This window comes from Stegodyphus dumicola, chromosome 3 (assembly GCF_044657685.1).
Source record: "Stegodyphus dumicola isolate Sdum_Otavi_A_Nest chromosome 3, ASM4465768v1".
In the NCBI taxonomy this organism is placed as follows: domain Eukaryota; kingdom Metazoa; phylum Arthropoda; class Arachnida; order Araneae; family Eresidae; genus Stegodyphus; species Stegodyphus dumicola.
This window is the reverse complement of record NC_140770.1, coordinates 202659053-202682532: the sequence shown is the minus strand read 5'-3', so window position 1 is coordinate 202682532 and position 23480 is coordinate 202659053. Positions and strand designations below refer to the sequence as shown.

The following is a 23480-nucleotide window of genomic DNA, read 5'->3' as shown; positions in this document are numbered from 1 at the left end:
TCTTCAACATTTATGTTTTCTTATATTATTTACCAAATTTTTAATCAGCTTCCATTCTTCTTAATATGCTTCTATATGAGAATTTTTCAGATTCTTCCATGCTGTCTGCCATATAATTATTTTCCCAATAGTTTTAACCCAATAGTTTAATGCTGATATGCTAAGAGAGATCTGGGACTCAAATAATAGAATAATTTGAATAAAATCTAAAATTCATGCTACTGCCTGCTCAATGAAATTCTTTAATACAGGAAAAAATATTATTCCTCTCTGAACTGCACTATCATTTTTCTTCTTCTTTTTAATACAAGATGAACACTGCCACACTGATGAATTAACGCTGCCTACCGATGAATTAAATAATAGATGAAATTTAACATCATCAGCTAACACTTTATTGTGTCTCCCCTTTTTTTAAAAATAATTCTATACCTTTTTCTGCTTAAATTTACTTTGGAAAAACAGGTTAACACTTAACGAATGCGTTGAATCTGCTCTGCCTTTCTCTATTTCTGGGCACTTTTTAGAAGCATTAAATAAATATGCATGTATGATTTTAAATCATAGTAGTTTTATTAAATCAACATTATAATATTTTATAACATTATTTATTAACATGTCTAGTATTTTTTTACGAGTATGATATTTTGTAAAACATTAATCTTTCTGAAATGAAACCTGACAGAATTTACATATGTATCTTGTTTCGCTTACAGTTTCATTATTACTTCCTACACTGGATAATTTATCTGCTAAATTCCCTTACAGATTTCCACATCTTCCAAAGAAAACACTTTTCTACTAGACATTTTAAAGGTTACGAAATTACTTTGAAATACTGCCTAAAAAGTAAAATGCATAGTAAAATCAATAGACAGATAGTACTGAAACTAATGTAAGAAAAATAGGAAAACACAATGTGCTTAAAATGAAAAATGACTGCAGCATACTAAAAATTCAAGCAAAAATGTAAATCTATATGGCCGTCCAAGGAAGTCACAATGGAATAACACAAATTTACATGATCCATCCGTTAAATATTAAGGAATGAATTTAGTGTATACTAAGGAATTTGAAATGACTTATTTTGAAAGGGGGAGGGAGAATTCACTGAATGAACTTTAAATAGCTCTCTATAAAATTAACAGAAATCTAACAGTTTTAAATATTTTCAAATTAATAAAGTGGCAATCTTTATAAAAATGTTCATTTAAATATTTTTAAATTAATACAGTTTTACTCAAAAAATTCAATAAAAAATGTTGCTAGAAAAAAAAAAGAGAGAGAGGGGAAAAAAAAAAAAAAAAGAATAAAGAAAGAAAGAGATGACAATAACACTGAAGTTAAATCTATGGATACATAATTTTTAATCATCATATTTAATGAATTTTGATACATAATATGAAATTACAACAAAAATAAAAAGAATTAACTTTGAATCTTATTCCTATTATAAACTGCTGCCAAAGTTTAAACTTAGAAGAGACACATTATTTAGGAAAATAACTAGAGAAAGAAAAAAAGAAGATTAGTATATAAATTTTGGGGGAAGGAGAGATAACAAAAAGCATAAAAATATGTATATAAATATATACAATCTTAAAATTTTTATAATTTAAACAAAACTTACGCACAATAAAACCAAAAACATTAATCAAATATAATGAATTTATAAAAACAAAATATAAGTAACAACAATATTTATGACTTTCTAATTAATGCAACAGGTGCCACATTAGCACAAAATAAATATTACGAATAAAAAACTATCAGAATTTTATTATTTCACATTTTAGAATTTCGCCACATAAACACACATATAAACATGAACTAACACACACAGCTTTATTTTTAACACATTATTCTCTTGCTGTCAGATGTACTGAAAAGCAAATTAAGAAAAGTTATTATTCAGAAAACTGCACTATATATGTATAATAATAATTTAAAATTTAGAAGAATACATAATAAAAATTAAAAGACTGGTCAGGTAGAAAATAAAATCTTACAGTTTGGTGAAAACATAAAATAAAAGTTTGATAACAGGTTCATATAACCTGCCATTAACAACTTATAAATACTTTGGTTTAGTGAAAACATGAGTTTTTACACTTCCAATATTTATTTAAGACATGCTTAATTCTCTCTAAATACCTACTATTAAGAAAAAAATACCATGTATTTTACAGTATAAACAGTACAAACATAATTAAGGACATATAAAAGAAATGAAATGCTTAAATGTGAAATGCAATGAAGAACAAAGATTATTCTTGGGTGTGTCATAATGTATTATATCAGATAAAGTACAGTTATTCAGAATCAATTTTTTATTGAAAATTCTTGAAGTTAAAATTTTGCTCATGATTAGTTTCAACTATGTTATACTAAAAAAATAAATAAATATAGAACACGTTCTCAATAATAAAGTTCAAATTTTTTAACATTTGGTTCGAATAGAATTTTTAATAAGTGAAGCTTATAATCGAACTATTTATATGCTTTTAAAATTTATATGGCACAAGACATATAAGTTGCTGATATCTCACAATAAAAGGTACATACATAAAAAAATCAGGCATTTAGAAGAGCTGAAACAAATTTTTACATGACTCAAATTTATTAAATTAATGATTAAACTAACTGAAGTTTTAAATGCACAGCAGCATTAAATTCTTTTCAAAACTTGCTTCTACTCATATACTTAATTATGCATTTAAAGAAATATTCATCTCTGTAGAGGGGAGAACTGATGTTAGAAATTTTAAGATGCAGAGATACAACTACTGCTTTTACTTACTGAAGATGAAAAATTCACAGAATTGCTGCAAGGATTACTTACTAAATGCAAAAATATATCTCAAAGATTTTTAACTTAGTAACATATTTAAATGCAGATTCAGATATAATGATTATCAAGAACATAAGAAAGAACATGTCATTAAATATTGATAATTTATGTTAGAAGAGAACTAGAAAGCCACCAGATATATTTCTGGTTAGTTTATTCAGTATAAGAAGTATTTCTCCTAAAAGCAACTCAGCTTTAATTTACATTTACAAATAAATCTAAGATGCAGCACCAAACGAATGAAATAGTCATGATAGAAAACAATACCAATAATAATATCATTCATTTTCCTTGACAGATGTATTTCATTTTCTCTTTTTCAACAATCTCCCTACTACACACACTTTTTGAAATTTATGCTTTTTACTTTGTAACATACACAAAAAAGATTTAAAGCAAACTTTTGAATAAAGACTACAGGTTCAAATACGACAGACTTAAATTTGTAACATTATCACTCAATTCTAATATAATGTTATTTATTATTACTCAATTCTAATATAACGTTATTTATTAACATGTCTAGTATTTTTTTTATGAGTATATTTTGTAAAATGTTCTAATATTGTTGAGATAAGAGAAATTAAGTATAAAATGAGAGGTGATAAAGAACCGAATATAATTTAATTCATCAGTAAATAATATAGTAATATAAATTTCCTGCTACCCTGTCTTTGATTTTTGGATAAATATCTCAAAACGGTCAAGAATTTGACTTACACTCTCACATTTTTGTTAATATGAATAATTTCAATTGTTAGGTTCAAATCATTGACTGCCATTCGAGAAAAAAAAGTTTTTTTAGAACTTTCAATAATATGTTCTCATTTTAGTAACAATGGAAGAGAAAAATAAAGATAATGATTTCTAAACTATCCTTAATTTTAAATGCGTATCAAATGAGTGGTTATGGCACATACAAACAATCTACGAGGGCCATCCAGGAAGTAGATTACGTTTCCGTCTGTGTCCGCTAGGGGCGGGGCTAGCGCGGCCATCTTGGGGTCAGAGCGTTGCGCAGCTCAGTCTGCATCTAGCCGTGCTAGTGAGAGGTTCGTGCTGTGCTCCGTTCAGATACTGTGACGGTTTGAAATGTCTGCGTTAATTGAAAATCCCGCGAGCTGCGAGGTGCGCTCAGTAATAAGGTTTCTGACTGCAAAAAACTGTAAACCGATAGAAATCTATCGGCAGCTTCGTGAAGTGTATGGGGACAACATTATCACTGAAGGTGGAGTGCGTCAGTGGGTCATAAGATTTCAAAATGGCCGAACCAATGTTCACGACGAAGATCGAAGTGGGAGACCCAACATAGTGACCGCCGAACTTCTCGAAAAAGTCGATGCTAAAGTCCGTGAAAATCGAAATTTCACAATAACGGAACTTTCTTTGAGTTTTCCACAAATTTCGCGAAGTTTGTTGCACAAAATCATCAGCGAAAAGCTTGGTTACCACAAGTTTTGTGCAAGATGGATTCCAAAAATCTTGACAGAGGACCACAAAAATCAGCGAATGGCTGCAGCGTTGAACTTTTTGGACGCTTACCATAAGGATGGTGACTCTTTACTCGATCGCATCGTTACTGGTGACGAAACATGGGTGAAACATGTGAACTGTGAAACGAAATTGCAATCAATGCAGTGGGGGCACACAAGTTCTCCCCAAAAACCTAAGAAATGCATGCAAACAATGTCGGCAAGGAAGATGATGGCGACTGTTTTTTGGGACAGAAAAGGTGTAATTTTGGTGGACTTCCTGGAAAGAGGCACTACAATAAACTCTCAAAGGTATTGCCAAACTCTCCAAAAACTCAGAAGAGCAATTCAAAACAAGCGCAGAGGAATGTTGAGCTCTAAGATCTTGTTGATTCACGACAACGCCCGGCCCCACACGGCAAATGTCACTCGTAAAGTTCTTGAATCTTTTAAGTGGGAGTTGTTTCCTCATCCGCCGTACAGTCCCGACCTGGCACCGAGCGACTTCCACCTATTCCCAGCAATGAAGAAGTGGCTGGCTATGCAGCGTTTTGATGACGACGCACAGCTGCAAGAAGAGGTAACGAAGTGGTTGAAGGCGCAGGCGGCCGAATGTTTCGACGAAGGAATTTCCAAGCTCGTACATCGCTACGATAAATGCCTTAATTTGTATGGTGACTATGTAGAAAAGTAGTATTTGAGTGTGGCTTTCATCTGTATATAATAAAATTTGTTTCCTATACTTTGTTTATTTTTTTATTCCAAAACGTAATCTAATTTCTGGATAGCCCTCGTATAATTATAGTTAGTTACACATCAATAACAAGTAGAATAATAATTTTCATAGCTTTGAGAGCATGAATGAGAATTTTTCAAATGAGTAACAAGATGAGTTTTCCAGGAAAATTTTCTGCCACATATATTACATAAAAATTTTTTTCTATCAAACATATGAATTTCCATATGTCGTCTTAAATTACTTGCATCAAAAAATGTCTTTTTACATATTGTGCATGATGGTCGCTTCTTTTCAGAGTTAATTCCATAGTCCAAGCACTTTTTTTTACGCTTAAGAAGTCCTTGCAAAAGACTCGTTTCAGTAGGTAAAAATTGAGTAAGGATATCTAAAAATGAATAAAAGACAAGTTAGGAAACACTAAAGTTCATTTATTTATTTTTCAGTTAAACCTACACGTGAGAAAGGAAATATGAAAAAAACATGCATTACTTCACTCAAAAATAATTGTAATCAAACATAAGGAACAAAAGAGATCTTTCATAACAAAATGAAACTCAAAACTAGTTCCTACTAAAAAATATTGTTACTTGATAAACAAATTCTCCATTTTTTTCTTCCTCTCCCTTATTTTCCCCCCAAATTTTTTTTCATAATATGAATCAATTTTGTTTATAATCAGCTTTAAAGATCCTTCCCTTTCAAACACAAAATTCAAAGTACATTAATAGACATACTGAATGCTATAAAGGCAAGTATTTTTAAATTCAGTGTGCTTAGAATGTCCATCATAAATAAATAGTACTTTATACTATTTAAAACAAAGCTGACACATAAACTGACATTAATATCCAGTTACATGTGCAAAATTATGTGCTATTATTTACTGTATAATAAAACCTTTGAATTTTGCATGATGAACATCTATGGTAAATTATGCCTGAAAACACATTAATGGTTTCCAAACTAGGATGCAAGATTGAATTTTCAAAGGTATAGCAAAGAATAACTCATGTCCTTAAGTGACAGGCCATGTTTTCTAACTCAGCCAATGTGTGAACACTACAGGGGTGTAACCACTAATCAAACATTTTTTAGGAATATGCACAGGAAACATTACAGACCACTGGATTAGGTGTACAATGTAAGTATAAATATGAAGAAATATAATACAAGTATTTTTAGTTTAGTCTTTAAAAATTTAATATTCAGTATAAATTCTGGAAAAATTCATTAGAAATTTAAGCGTTTTTACTCATTATCAAATACAGTGTTAGAAAGTGAACAGAAAATAAAACTGTTAAAATATAAATTAATACATACAACATAATGTTAACAGAAGTACAAATCAAATGACAGATAGATCTTTTTTTAATATACATAAAATATAATTAAGAAAAATAGCTTAAAAAAAGAGTAAGCAAATAAATTAAACACTTAAGAGGAAAAAATGGAGCAGCATACAAAAATGTCTTCAAGATATTATTTCAGTTCAAACTCACAAAAATTACAATAAAAAACAAATAATAATTTTCTTTAACATTCTGACAAAGGAAAAAAAATCAACTGTAACAAAAGTTCATGAGATCAAAATAATTTTATAATAATAATAAGTGCATATTAGTATAGTATGTGCATATTTCAGGATAACTTCATTCATTATCAATACATTATTATACACTTACCGTTTAATTACATATCTATTAACCCTTTTGAACCAAAACTTAGACATCCTTAAAATACTTAAAAAGATAAGATTTTTCATACTGTTCTCCTGTTCTGACAGATCACTTTTTATAGGCAACTGCTTTTACATTCAAGAGGACTCATTTCTAAAGAAGATACTTACCAAATAACTACAATAATAAGGAGCAAATAATGAAAATCATCATTTACAGCAAAGCATTCCAATGGATTGTAAGAGCTTCAGGCTTCAAATGCATCTAGACTGACAGTTTACCTTGCCCTCTCAGCCACAAAAAGAAAAACAAAAAAAAAAGGGGGGGCAAAAAGATCTAGCCATTATGTTCAATGCCAATTCATACTGCCATTTTAAAAATTGAAATCACTGAGGTCATAATATTGGCCATGTGCATCCAAATGTGTATATAAATACATATATCTCAAAGTTTGTGAAAGCAGAGAATTCCTGTGAAGCCTTTCATATGATAAAATAATGTAAAACAAAGAAGTAGTCACCCATTAATATGGGAGAAGTTTTTAAGCACTCTCAAGCATCCAAAAACACCTAATACTCAAATAATACAATAAATCGTAAAATAACATTAAAAATGAGAATGACATAATAAAAATGCAACCTAAATCAATACAAATAACATAAATATATTGTTTCACTTTCTAAAACAGGAGGGAGGTTCAGCAGAGAGGAAAGTAGTGACAATGGCAATCATATATTAAACAGCCTAAATCAACTTAAATCAATACAAATAACATAAAGCAACCTAAATCAATACAAATAACATAAATATATTGTTTCACTTTCTAAAACAGGAGGGAGGTTCAGCAGAGAGGAAAGCAGTGACAATGACAAGTCAAAGATTTGGCAGCAACACATATACCAGGCTACAGTGTGGGAGAGAAGGAGATTTGTTCTTTGCAGTTATCAGATAACCAGACATATATTTATGGGGTCATGCAAACGGCAGCCACGAAGGCTCTTATTCTAAAGGCCCTCCAAATCATTAATTAATTTTTAAAGCAAAATAAATATAATCTTGTGTCTTAAAATGAGAAATTTAGGTAAGATAGCCCTCCTTTAGGTCACAAATCTATTTCTGAAGGAAACTACAGTTTTCAGGTCTGCTTGAAAACTGTCCTGTTTTAGAAAGTGATCCTTTTGAGAACTTCCTTACTTAATGTATAAATCTGTTGTTAATATACTCCTAATAGAGAAGCCTTAGTGACCTAATAGGAGGTGTTAGTATCCCCAGATAGTGTAAGAAGTGGGATAAATACCTGCTTACTCCTGTTAGACATCAGGTATCACTATCTTCCATCAAATGCCCACTTGCCCTGTTAATATTTTACTCTCTGTTTTGGTAGTACGAAATGTCTGAAATATACAAGCGCCTTAAGTGTGAATCTTATATGTTTAAAAAATAAATCTTCCTCCTTTTTTTTTTTTTTTTTTTTTTTTTTTTTAAATCTTACAGTTTTTAATGGGCACTAAAACATTGTGGAAACAGCCATGGAATGGCCGCTCTCCCCCCCCTCTCTCTCTCTTTTTTTTTTAATAACCATACAGTTTTTTTATAGGCAATCACACATTCCGAAAGCAGCCATAAAGCTGGATGCGTTTTGCAATTACAGCCATGTGTTTCCCAAACCCTGTTTAAAGCAAAGGATTAAAGTGAAAACATTAACAAGGGAAAAAGTAGCAGTACATAGGGAATGGTGAAAATCAGTGACAAAACATAAGGAATACTTCAAATAGATTGCAAGTGTCTCTTGAATGGCTTGCCACAGATTTAGGGTTCTAATTAAAAAATTAAATAAATATAGGCTTTCAGATGGAACAAAATTTGGTCACATGATGTCTTTGATTAAAAGCACATCATTAAATATTTGTTCAAGTTCCCCAGGGAAAAAAGTATTAACCATAAAAGTGTTTTTCACTATGAAATTAGTGAAAGAATGATCCTTTTTCATACAACCAAAAATGCCCATGATATAATGAAAATTTTGGAGGATCATAAACAAACATTTATAAAAACAACTCTGTATATTAAATTTTCAAATACAGATTGCTAAAATATATACTTTTATGCTAGAAAAAAATTCGAACAAAAGCACAAGTTCCAATTTTCAGTCTGCAGAAATACTAAAATTCCGAAATTTCGTTGCTCAACATAGTTTATCTAAGTCTAAGAATTAAATCTTTGTTTTTTCTTCGAGTGGGGCAGAGGAAGAACTAAAGCAATTCAATTCATTGACAATTTTTAAGGCCCATTGTGCACATTACAGAACTTTTTTAATGACTTCTAATAAGACAAAAAATAATGTATTAATTGAATCTTTTTTGTAGTTTACATAATAATTAAAATTTTGTATACTTTTGCTAAAACATATTCTGAAAACTGATTAATTTCCTGAATTAAAAACTAAAAGGTCTATGATCAACTATTCGGGAGACCAATAGTGGAATCTTTTAAACATACTTCATATTAGACAAGAAAATGATAATAGTAACAACACAGCTAAGCAATTTTTCTGCAAACATAGCAATAACGCAACAAGCATGCACAATAAAAATAGCAGTTTTAGTAACTCAGGAAAATAAAAATAGAATTAAAATAAGTTTCTAAATTAAGCTGATGCTTCTCTGTTGCCATTTCATGTACAGAAGAGTTCTGTTTATTGGTAAAAACACCTTCTAAAATATTTAAATCTCTCAACCAAGTGTCAATTCGTATATTTATTTTTTTAAAAAAACCAGGTTTACATTCCTTCCATAAGATGAAATATTACAGAGGCAATTTCATTTTTGATACTTACTTCTCAACTTCAGGGAAAAAAAAAAAAAAAAAAAAAAAGATTTGATAACACAGTAATTTTTATTTGACCAGTTAATTTATTTATTATATATAAGAGCTATGTGTGTATGTCTAATATAGAATAACCTGCAAGTGTAATCAAAATCTAAAAGTTTGTCATGCTTTTGGAAGGCATCAAGCCATTATTTGCCTTTCAGAAACAGATCATCCTGATTAAGTAACACTTAATTAGGTTTGACTTTTTCTTCTTTCCATGATAAAATACATTATTTTTATCAGTTACTTCATGAATTATTATTTTTATGTGTGCTAAAATAATTCTGGGCACTATTACAAAGAAACAGTATGTATTTCAAGGAAGAATCATAAGTCACCTTCTTCTTCAAAGCACAACATTCTTCTTATGGAAAAAAAAAAGGGGGGGGGGAATCTGCTGATCTTGAAAATCCACAGAAATTTCCTATAAAATTACGCCAATCTAATGAATTTTGATTAATTTTACATTCCAACCTGGTATGCTTCCCTTCATGTACCAATACTTACTCTTTCTTAGATTACAAAAAAGAGGAAAATTATAAAATACTCAAGCAGCTAGTCAGTTTTAGCAGTGGAAATTGAATACATGACATAACTGCCAGCAGCCAGCGGTTTTAACAACTTCACCCTTTAATGCTCAAATTAATTTAAAGTAAGTTAAAAATACATTTCAAACACATCCTATATTCAATTTAGAACAAACCATATGCATAAAAAAAAAAAAAAAAAAAAATCAGAGGTGCAGTGGGAAATTGCATGATAAACACAAAAAAATACAAAAATCACATATGAAAAAGAAAAAAGAAATTTACATCTTTCAAGGCATCATCATTGGGGGTTGGTGCAATGATTTCACAGCAGAACAAACCTTTGAAGCAAACAACAGTAAATATGCATATAAAAACTTGAAATAAAATGGAGACACATAGAAAAAGGTATTTCAAATGGTAATTCAAATCAGAGGAACTTACAAACACTTAAAAAAATTATCATACTCCAGCATTTTTATGCAAATTTTGAAATATGAGGATCTTGTCAAGTTTAGTAAAAAGAGGAATACACAGAAAAAATAAACTGATTGAAGAACGTATAAGAAGAAAAGACATTATACTTACAAAGAAAGAAATAAAAAAAATAACTATGAATCAAAACACCAAAATTTAATCATTATGGAAAATGAAAGATGCTATGAAATTACTTCAAAAATAATGATGAACACAAACAACTAAGAAAATAAAGGTGAAAATAAAAGTGTATAGGTGAATTTCTGCACCTAAACATAATGTAACTATTATAAAAATACATATCCGCCTATAATAAAAATGTATCACTCAGAATTACTAAAGAAAAAAATTAACATAGAAATTCTAAATACTTAGCTATCTTATATAACATATTTTTCCATAATTTTAACTAACTAAATAAAATTAATCAATACTAAGAGAATTTAAATAGTTGATGGTTCTATAGATGTATGATACAGATCAAGCAGGAAGAAAAATATACATATGTTCTCTCAATTTCAGTTTACAAATGGTAACTAATACTCACACAAACAAAGTATTGCAGAAGAATTTTAAGAAAGTATCAGACATAATATTTTACATGAAGAATTATGGCCAGGGCGACAGATTTCAATATCTGAAGCAAGTCTCAAAAATGTTCTTCCTAAAAATTATATAAAATAAATAAATTTTATATAACATGCATACATTAATATTCAATTTATCGTATTTTAATTTCATGCTTTTTCTCATAGGAAGTCTAACACTGAACCCAGTCTTGGCACAGCTCTGATATGACATATAGCTGATAGAAAATAGTTAGTGAAAAATACTGACTAAATGCATTTAATAACTGAACTAAACACAATCTGCACAAAATTATCAAAGCAAAAAGGAAGAATTAATAATAATTTTTAAAAATTATATTAAGCCTAAAGTTGCACTTTTTTTAATGTTTTGTGTGTTACCTTTATTTATTAAATATCATGTTCTTTGCACTTACACTATAAAATTGAATTCAACAGCAATATCGCAAAAAAAATTTAAAAAGAGCTAGAATTTCTGATACACAGTCTCGCACGATGGAGATAAAAATGTTTTTTTTTTCCCTTCCGTACAGTGTTGCAATTGCTTGCTTTGAAATCACAGAGTTTCTTAATTAAAAGCTCATAAATTCTTTACAAAATATGAAATATATAATAAAACAAATTCCAAATTTGGGCTTCCAGATGCCCATATTCAGTGGAGGATTACATTATTCAAAATTTGATGGCTTTAGGTACCGTTGTTTTATCACAATGCGAGAAACATACATACATTTATGCAGATTATTCATTATTTAATTTCTTTAAATATAACACAGGGCAGTAATATTTGGTGGTACCAATTTGAAAAGTGAAACAGACATGTAAAGTTTTTGATGCAAAATGCCAAAAAGAAATTAATAGCCTTTCTGGGCTAAAAATAGAAAACAATGATAAACATTAGTTTAGAAGTCAAACAACAAAAATCAGCATTATATTTTCAATATTTGAAAATTTGAAGGCTTCCAGATTTCAATATTTGAAAATATAATGCTGATTTTTGTTGTTTGACTTCTAAATTAATATTTGTTCGGCGTGTTATTGTACCTTAATGATAAACATGTTTACTATAACTGAAATGATAGAAAAGTTACATTAAAATCAAAACAACTAGAGAATAAAAGGAAATCAAAACTGCTATGTTTTGGCTGTGAATTTAGAAATGCTATATTTGTAAATGGCCATTTCTTATACACTACAATTACAGAAATAATCAAAAAATTGAAGCAACACAAAAAAGAACATTTTAAATATAACCTGAAATCTTGTTATCTACAGAAGGAAATCACGATTCTGACCAACTAAGGAACTAAGGTGAAACATAAATAAGGAAACTAAAGCACCATAAAACTTAAATATATAAACTTTTATATATAATATTGGGTCTACCGAAAAACTCTGTCCATTTTTGGAATAAAACAAAATACAAATTTTTCTTACCATCAATAAATTTTGTTAAATAATATAATTGCCATTATTATTAATGACTTCTTGCTAGCATGAGGGCAGTTTGTATATCCCACTTTTGAAAAATGCGATGCAAAAAATTGAGCGAAAATTCTGATGCGAAAAAATGAGCCGCTGCATGTTTTGACATCTTCTTCACTTTTTAATTTTTTGCCCTTCCAGAAATTTTTAAGGACACAAACAAGTGATAGTCAGAGGATGCTAAGTCAGAGGAATATGGTGGATGGGACAGAATTTCTCAGCCTAGTTCTTCAATTTTTTGACAAGTCCTCAAAGCAGCCTATGGCCTGGCATTATCATGATGCAGTATGATATCCTTCCTAAACAGCCTTTTTCTTGGACTGCTGTTTTTAAATTGACAATACTTCTCTGAATTGAGCTTTTTGTTCGGTTTTAGAAGCTCATAATGTAACAGTCCTCAAATGTTCCACCATATACATGACATTATCTTATTCAGAGTCAAATCTGGTTTAGAGGTGGAAGGGCTAGGTTTTACAGGTTCATAATATGCCCTTTTCCTTACAATGTTTCTATAGGTTCCACTTTTCGTCTCCAGTTATCAACCAGATCAAGAAGGACTTGATTTTGTTCTGAGCAAACACAGATGTGCATATGATGACTCGATCATCCAAATTATTCTGACTTAATTCATGTGGCACCCATCTTGAATACTTCCACACCAATCCTAGCTTCCGAATATAGTTCGAAATGGTTTGCTAAGATGAATTAAGCCTTTCTGCAATTTCCAATGTTGCCAGAAAATGATCTTGCTCCAACATGGTCGTAACAATATCGTCGTCAATCAAAAATGGTCACCCAGAGCATGGCTTATCAGAAAGGTCAAAATCACCTGTTTCAAATTTTTCGAACCATCTTCTACATGTTCTATCAGAAACTGCACCTTCACTAAACACTTACAATAAATTTCTACATGCTTTTTTAGTATTTCTTCTTTGTTGAAATTTGTATAAAATACAGTGGCATAAATGAACTTTATCAGTAGCCATGGGTACACTATCGCTTCACACTTCAGACTACCGTGAATCAACTTTTAGTTAATTTGATACGTCAGTGTGTATACACTAAGCTATATAAAAATAGAGAGTCCGAACATGCACCAAATAAACATGTGCTTGCTTAAGTGTCGAAATGGTCATAAAACAGACAGAACTATCCGTCAGACTGAATATATATAAAGATATAATAGAAATATAATATAAATATATATAAAGATATAATAGAAATATAATATAAATATATATAAAGATATAATAGAAATATAATATAAATATATATAAAGATATAATAGAAATATAATATAAATATATATAAAGATATAATAGAAATATAATATAAATATATATAAAGATATAATAGAAATATAATATAAATATATATAAAGATATAATAGAAATATAATAGAAATATATAACTTTAAAATATAAATATGTAAACTTAAATATTAAAAAAAAAACGTTAAAAATTAATGTAAAAAGCATGTACAATGGACTTAAAATCTAGTACTAATGCAGACAAGATCAATTAAATTTATTAAATGAAGTTCATCATCACAAAAAAATTCACAGTAAAAGTCAATTGTAATGAAAAAACTACTGTAATATAATGAAGATTTTTGTCAGATAAAGATAAAATATTAAAGTAGTAAATTAATTACAGATGATTCTATGAAAATTGTATCAAAAAAGGCTAATATCCTTTGAAAAATCAGCCTTTTTTTTAATAGAATCAGCTATTATTAATTTACTATTATAAGCTTATAATTGACAAAAATCTTCATAGTGTTCCAATAGTTTTTTTCATTACAACAGACTTTTATTCTAAATTTTCCAGGATGATAATAATCATTTAATACATATACATAATTAAGTTAAATATATTATAATATTTAACTTAATTATATACTTATGATTAAGTAACAAAACAAGCAATTTAGTGAATTAAAAAAATGAAATCTTAGAGAAAATATTAAATATTATTAATCAAAACAAAAGATGTAAATTTTGTGTATGTTAAATAAAAAGATGTTTAGATGTTGATTTCATTTGTATTTGTTTTTGTTTTGTCAGGCTGAATATGTAGGGACGCCATCTTTAATTTTCAAAGATACAAAGAATTTTTTAAATAATTAATTTTGATAAATCTGCTAATTTGAGATAACCAGAAACTTATACAGTATGTCAGATAAAGTAGCGGTATTGGTGTCAGACTTTACTCTCTTTAGATAAAGTTTGAGTCTGACAGGAATAAAACTGCTTTATCAATGTTGTTTCTATTGTACTGTATTTTCAGTTTATTAACTATAACTTGTCAAATTCAGTCAAAGGTATTCGCTTGCAAATTAATAGATTAAAAGAACTATGAAAATTAAAAAGATACCAGGGAAAATCTTCAACTAAAGATTAATAAAAGTTAAACAACCATCTGTAAGAAAAATTATACATTCAACATACTAAAATTAACCAGTTCTGAACATAACATGCTACTGAGACTCAATAAAACTCGAGTTTTATATATATACAGGGTGTCTCAGTACCACTTTTCAGAATATTTAAGAGAGGTAAGGGTGTACCCCAACATCTCAATGATATAGCAATGCAGGGTCTGAAATTCCTTTCTCACATGATAGATGGCATTATGCAAAAGTTCCGAAAGTTCTTGCAGGAAATTATCATTTTGCACAAGGGTGCAGAGTTCGTAGAATGAATAATTATACAAACACAGAGTTAATCGATTATGCATTTGGAATATGGGGTAGCAGATTGCACAGGGCCAGCCACACAGCACTTGTATGCAGAATGATATCCTATGAGGCAATAATTTCTCTGCAAGGCTGGCTCGGAGGTTAGCTGAAATAGGTTCCTTTCACACAACTGCCACGAATCAGGCACAATCAGCATTGGACATCGATGAGAATGTGCTACATCAGATACAGACAACTGGAAAATTCTCAAAGAAAATGAAATGCATCCATATCACATGCAGCATATCCAGGCACTTTCAAATGGATGATTATTCACCTCACATTTATTGCTTTTGCACAATGGTATCTTGAAAGGTGTGCTACAGATCTACCTGCCAGTATTGTTTTCTGACAAGGCATCCTTTATAAGGGAAGGAATATTCAATGCACATAATGCCCATCTCTGGGCAGTAGAGAACCATCAAGCAACACAACGCTGTGCAGCACGGAGTAGGCTTTCAATTAATGTTTGTGCAGGCATTGTAGGGATCACCTCATTGGACCTTACCTGTTGCCTTTTCGTCTAAACAGTGGTAATTACTTGATTGTTCAGCAGCTAATCATGCCACAACTGTTAGATAACGAACAGATTTCAGCATCAATGCAACAGATGGTGTGGTTCCAAATGATGGAAACCCTGCCTCTTTCAGTCATAATGTTCTTACCCACCTAGACATCAGATTTGGCCAACAGTGGATCGGACGCGATGGTCTGCTGTGTTGGCTTGCTCAATCACGGGACCTATCATGTCTTGATTTCTTTTTAAGGGGAGCATATAAAGATTGGTTCATGATAACCCCACTGACAATGCCAAAGAACTGGTTGCATGAATCACAGTAGCTGCTTGAGAAATTCGAGATATGCCTGGAATATTCAAGAATATTTGGAATTCAATGCACCATAGATGTGAGTGTGCACACTGAAGTCGGTGGATGAAACTTCAAACACTATTTTGATTCATTTTACTTCAAACACTATTTTGATTCATGTAAGTTTATTATAAAGAGGAATATTAACTTACTTTGTATCTTTTAATTTCTGATGTTTCTGTGTACATCAGCGCATCAGGAAAGCTTTTCTGACTATATGATTCCTACTGATGTCTGACTAGATGATTGCTATATGATTTCGAATCATCAGGGTGCACATTACCCCCGGAAGAATTCCTGAAACATGGTACTGAGACACTCTGTATATATATATATAAAATATTGAATGATCTAAAATTCACTGAATTCAAAAACAAGTTTTTCTAATACTTATGCAATAGCTTCAAAGTAAGATAATAATAATTTACTTACTAAAGAAATATTGATTATATTATCTTCTAATATAAATTTAGTAAAATGTATTAAAAAGAAGGAACACATATGTAGGAAGTATAATTCCGAAAATTTATATTAGGAGATAATATAATCAATATTTCTTTAGTAAATATATATATAGCTGGACAGATTATCTTCCCAGAAAAAGTAGAGTAAAATTATATTGTAATTTTAAAACTATCGTAACACACTGAACACATCTCTAGTACATCTGGTATTCAGTTACAGATATATTAGGAAAAAATTAATTAATTATTGCTGAGTTTATGAAAAAAGACTAACTTTTCAAGGGCTATTAAACTTTCTCGATACAATGAACAATTAAGGAAATCTGAATTATGTTTCATCTTCCCAGTCTATTTCAGTGAAATTTCAATTTAGTAGAATCTAAATTACGATTTTAACTTAAGTCACCAGATTAGGAAAATATCCCAACATGATTCTATCTCCTAAGAAAAATACTGTAAAAATATTGGAAAAACAACCGAATACACTTTGAAATAATATGCAATAAATCAAAAAACAATAATCAAAACTCAAAAATACCTTAAAAATATAAGCCTTAACAAACATATTTACATAAATATTTTTAAGATGAAAGAAAATTATATACAATTAATTAACTTTAGAACTATATATATAGAGAGAGATAGATAGATACAATATAAATGAGTAAATACAAAGTAAAAAGCAATTCAAAAAACTAAGTAATAGCAGCAACAAGTGGTGGCAATACCTGAAATTGCACACTGATAGCAGCAATAAAATAAAATAAAAAAGTACGTCTCATTAATCTCATTTTCAATTCAGAATAAACCATATGGCAAAAAAAAAAAAAAAAAAAAAAAAAGGGGGGGGCCAAAATGGTTTTTTTTTTTTTTTTTGCTTCATCATCAAGAATGAGTTGCTGAAATGAAAACACCCATGATGATGAAGAGTAATGCATCACCGATGATGATGATGCAGCAAAAGATGTAAATTTCTTTTTCATTTTTTTATCAGTTCAGAAACAAGCTATATTATTTATTTACTTCTTTCATTGCACAAACCTCCTGATGACAATGAGGTGAAAGACATAAATTTCATTTTGCATTCTGGCATAGTTCCCCACCCCATTTCTTGCAGTTTGCTACTGTGCTTTTCGTATATGGTTTATTTCTAACTGAATATGAGATGAACTTGAAACTTTTTAAATTTTTTTATTTTATTTTGCACTTAATGCGCACACACACACATACATATATATATATATATATATAATGCAAAATAAATTAAATTAAATTAAAAATACATTTAAAATCCTCTCACAGAGGCAAACTGCATAATAGGTGCAAAAAATGCCAAAACCTAAAATGAAAAGGAAGAAAGAAATTTACATCAGTCAGGAGATTGTTGCAATGAAAGCACAGATGACAATGCAGCGAAATGAATCACAGACGATTGATGATGCAGCCAAAGATGTAAATTTCATTTTTGGCTTTGCCATTTTTTGTGCCTATCTTACAATTTGCCCCTGTGCTTCTGGTTTTTTGCATATGGTTTATTTTAAATTGAATATGGGTTAAATGTTAAATGCATTTTTACTTTATTTTGCATTATTCCCTCCACCTGTTGCTGTTTTAAGTTCCAAATGGATTAGATTTTGAACTGCTTTTTACTCTGTATTTATTCACACACACACATATATATATTGGGTTGGCAACTAAGTAATTGCGGATTTCACTCATAGATGGCTTCAGTTGAATTTTTAGGGTTGCAGACATAGTACAAATGTAAAACACATTTTGTTATTTGATAGTTGGCAATTCAGCTGTCAATCAGTAAAAAATGTTTTTTGATCGGTTGCGTAGTTTTCGTTTGGCGTTCGTTGAAAAATGGAAAATAAAAAGGAACATTTTCATCATATTTTGCTTTTTTATTTCCGCAAAGGGAAAAACACATTGCAAGCTCATAAAAAGTTATGTGCTGTTTATGGTGACGAAGCCTTAAAAGAACGGCAGTGTCAAAATTGGTTTGCCAAATTTCATTCTGGTGAATTTTCACTCAAAGATGAAAAACGCTCTGGTTGTCCAGTTGAAGTTGATGACGACATAATCAAAGCAATAATCGATTTGGATCCTCACAGTACGATACATGAAATTGCAGAGAAGCTTCATGTATCACATACATGCATTGAAAATCACTTAAAAGAACTTGGCTATGTTCAAAAACTCGATACATGGTTTCCTCAAGAACTGAAAGAAACGCATTTAATGCAATGCATTAACAGCTGCGATTTGCTAAAGAAATGTAATGAAAATGATCATTTTTAAAATGACTGATAACTGGCGATGAAAAATGGGTTGTTTACAACAATATCCAGCAGAAAATATCGTGGAGCAGGCCAGGCGAACCAACTCAAACAACATCAAAAGCTGATATTCATCAAAAGAAGGTTTTGTTATCAGTTTGGTGGGATTACAAAGGAATTGTCTACATTGAACTCTTACCACCCAACTGAACGATCAATTCTGATGTCTACATTGAATAACTAATGAAATTAAACAATGCAGTTGAAGAAAAGCGGCCCGAATTGACAAATCTAAAAGGTGTTGTATTCCATCATGACAATGCAAGGTCACACACATCTTTGGTCACTCGGCAAAAATTATTGGAGCTTGGTTGGGATGTTTTGACACATCCACCATATAGTCCTGACCTTGCACCATCTGATTACTTTTTGTTTCAATCTTTACAAAACTCCTTGAATGGTAAAAATTTCAATAATGATGATGATGATAAATCGTACCTGATTCAGTTTTTTGGTAATAAAAACCAGAAGTTTTATGAACGTGGGATTATGATGCTGCCTGAAAGATGGCAAAAGGTCATTGATCAAAATGGGCAATACATTACAGAATAAAGTTATTTAGTTCCATGAAAAAATTGTCTTTGATTTTCTAAAAAAAAAAATCCGCAATTACTTAGTTGCCAACAAAATATATATATATACATCATGGTGTTTTATAAGACCAAAGCATTTTTTTTTTTTTTTTTTTTTTTTCAAAAAGCGAATAAATGAAACAATAACTACTTCACACACCATAAAGAGCATATTTCAGCAAATATAAAGTTGAATTAAAAGATATCATGAAAATAATATGAACCTTTTATCAGAAAAGGTATAAAAAGAAATGCAATGTGATTCAAAATGCATAATGAAAATATGGAATATATTTAAAAAAATGAAATTTTTTCCATCTTCTTTCAATTAATCAATTTAATTTTTTTTAGCTCTTTTTTATGCAGAAAAACCCATTTATCTGAAAAAATAAGGCAGACTGAATCAATAGGCCCAGAAAGTTGACATTTCTTTCTTTCTTATATACGGGTACATATATGTACTGAAGTTCTTTTCCTTTTCCCACTATTCAAATGTACATATATATTTTATATATCAACAGTAAACACACTTTATAATAGTATATGCAGTATATCCAGATGCAAAATTAGCAGCCTGCGAAATCTCCTGAATGACTTTTGAGAAATGGAATGAAATGGAAATGACTTTTGAGAATCTTTATTCATTGATCATTTGTGCTGCATTACAGACTTCTTTGCAAGTAAATGAATGACCAAAAATGGAAATATGAAAGATTTTAATAAAAAATAGCTTTTCGAACACCCAAAGTGTTTTTGCCCCCCTCCAATCTAACATGGTGGAATAAAAGTCGCAAAATACTATCTACCCACATTCTGCCATAAAAATTTATTTTTATGGGATTACAAGTACATATAATATATATATATGTTTTTAATAGGATTTGAGAAAATAGGATAATTTAATAGGATTTGGGTTTTCTTTATATAAACTAAAAAATTATATTATTATCCAGAACAATGAGTGCAAAAATAAGCCATTTAACACGTCAGCACATGCGTTGGGGTAAAATCCACCACACGCGTAGTCTTTCTTAGAAAATAAGGGAAGGTCATACGTGACCTTTCTAATACTTCATGAACCTTTCAAGATCAAGGTTAGGAAGGGGTCGTTCAGAGGAATTTTTCCAGTGTTCTAGGGATTTTGTGTTTTCGGGCAAGGAATGTGCAATGGGATTGTAGCTACCCCGCACGTGTACTAACGTTTCACTTCTAGGGAGACATTCATTGAGATGAATGCGTACAAGTGAGAAGAGTAACGACTGCGGGTTCTTATCGCTAGTGTTGAAACTGATAGCGAAGATTCCGATAATATTTCTGAAAGTGCTCACGAAACTAATTCTGACCGGTAATATGATGATTCACATGATTTAGGGAGCATATCTTCTTTGACATCAGATGATTTTTATGTTTGGAAAGCTGGAACAATTTGAAGTAAAAAATTACCCTTGAAAAACATTCGGACATGGCCGCACAATATAGTGGCACATTTACCTGTTGTCAAGAAAAGCTTTAGCAATTTGAAAAATCCAACTGAGTGTTTATTGCAAATTTTTGATGAATAAATAATGGAAGATTTGGTGAAATCAACAAACATTTACATTTCATCAATAAGAAACAAATTCTGTAGAGAACATGATGCACAAGAGACAAACGTAGCTGAATTGAAGGCATTGTTTTTCTTATTGCATTGCGCTGGAAAGCTGAGAGCAGCACTTCTCAAAGCAAAGATTTGTGGTCAGTGATGGAAGCAGAATAACTGTTTTTCAAATAACAATGTCTATCAACCAATTCCACTTCCTGTTGAGGTGTATTAGGTTTGATGACATAAATTTATGAGCAGAGCGAAAATGACAGCTAGACTTGCACTTATTAGAAATGTTTTTGAAATATTTATCAAAAACACACAAAAAATATACTCTTTATCTGAATATTGTACTATAGATGAAAAATTAGAACCCTTTCAAGAAAGGAATATATAAAATAGTAAGCTCCTAAGATATGGAATAAACACTTTTGCTTTGTGTGATTCTCATACATTTTACGCATACAACCTAGAAATTTATGCAGGTCAGCAACCTGTCGGACTATATAGACAATCAAATGTGGCATCGGATGTTGTACAAAGACTTATTGCACCCATAAGTGGCACTGAAAGAAATATAACTATGGACAATGGTACATGAGCATTTCTTTGGTCAATGAATTATTGAAAAAGCACAAATTGACATGTTTTGGGACACTTTGAAAAGAGTGAAATTCCAGAAGAATTTCTTCCAAATAAAACAGGCTTCTGTACTCTTCGCGTTTTGGGTTTAGAGGTAAAGAATTAACTCTTACTTCATATGTCCCAAAAAAAGAGTATATCGGTTCTTGTTCTATCATCCATGCATGAGGATAATCAAATCGATCCATTGTCTAAAGAGTAGCTCAAGCTCAAAATGATAACTTTTTGCAAACTCTACAAAAGGTGATGTTTATACTGTTGATGAGCTATGTGGAACTTAAGTCTGTTTCAAGAAAATGCCGCCACTGGCATCTAACGGTATTTCTCGGACTAATGAACATTGCAGGTATAAATGCTTTTATTATTCATCGATCAACTAACGACCAAGTGAATATGAACTGAAGAACTTTTCTCAAAGATTTAGCATTACAGATTGTAAAAGAACATGTCCTAAAAAGGGCCGCAATTCTATCTCTCTCAAAAAACTCAAAACTGGTGTAAAAAGGTTGGCAGGAATAGAAGATGCAGCAGACCTTCACCCTAAGAAATTGTTTGTAAAAATATATTGTCACACTATGTGAGGATTGTTCAAAACGAGATTATTTGAATAATAAATTCAGGTAGGAATTGGGGGTTGAAAAACTATGTGTTATTTATATTTTGTAATATTCGTATTTCGAATCTATTCTTTGATATGAATAATTGTATGACATTATATTGTGTTTTAAGGAAAAAATCTAGTAAGAATGCAGCCTTTTCATATTCCTCTAGTGGCTTTATCAAACCTCTCTTTAAAATAAACACTTATGTTTAAAAAATATGTGCATATGAAAACTGATTCTTCTAATATAAGAAATCATATATGTATCTTATATAAGTTAGTAATTTTGCATAAATTTCGATTTTTATGGCTTACTTTAAGTAACTAGAATGAAAATGTTTGTATAACTTAAAGTAAGATTATCTCGAATTAAAGCTGGAAAAAAAGGTTTAACAGAATTCACAAAGCTATTAGTCATTTATACATTCCTTTAAAACAAAGAAAGTGCATTTATTTATACGTTGGGGGGTGAACTCCAAAAAACAAGCACTGGAGTAAAATTTCCGCGTTAGTACACTGCGCATGCACTAACGTAGTGCAGTGATGGATGCGTGTGCTGAAGGGTTAAGGGAACAAGCTTGACCATACATTACCCTAAACTGCTCTAGTGCATTCAAAGAGTTTAATTGTTTGTATATAGCAGTTGTATACAAATTGTATACACTACAGTAGTTCATGTAAACAAAGCTTTACAGCATATGATGATACAAATAAAAAGCAGAATTACAGTATATACTGCAGTTAGCCTTTTAAAAAGTTATTACATTTCTAGATTAGTACATATAGTCAACAGATAAAAAAAGTTTATACAACATACCACTATATTTATGACTTAAGATGACCAAGTATCTTAAAAAATTTCAGTGACTTGATAACAATACATTAAGCAATTCATATAAAAATTCTGAATCCGGCAAAATTTTATAATGCAAAAATAATCAAGCATTCAAAAACCACTGCAGTCTAAAACATTTTACCCTATG

The 23480-nt window shown here is 30.2% G+C and overlaps 1 protein-coding gene across 8 annotated transcripts in view; it reads right to left on the bottom strand.

Annotated features, from left to right (window-relative positions):
• The window catches only part of LOC118204383 (uncharacterized), a 281241-nt gene that overhangs the window by 158010 nt on the left and 99751 nt on the right, over positions 1 to 23480 (bottom strand). The window lies entirely within an intron of this gene.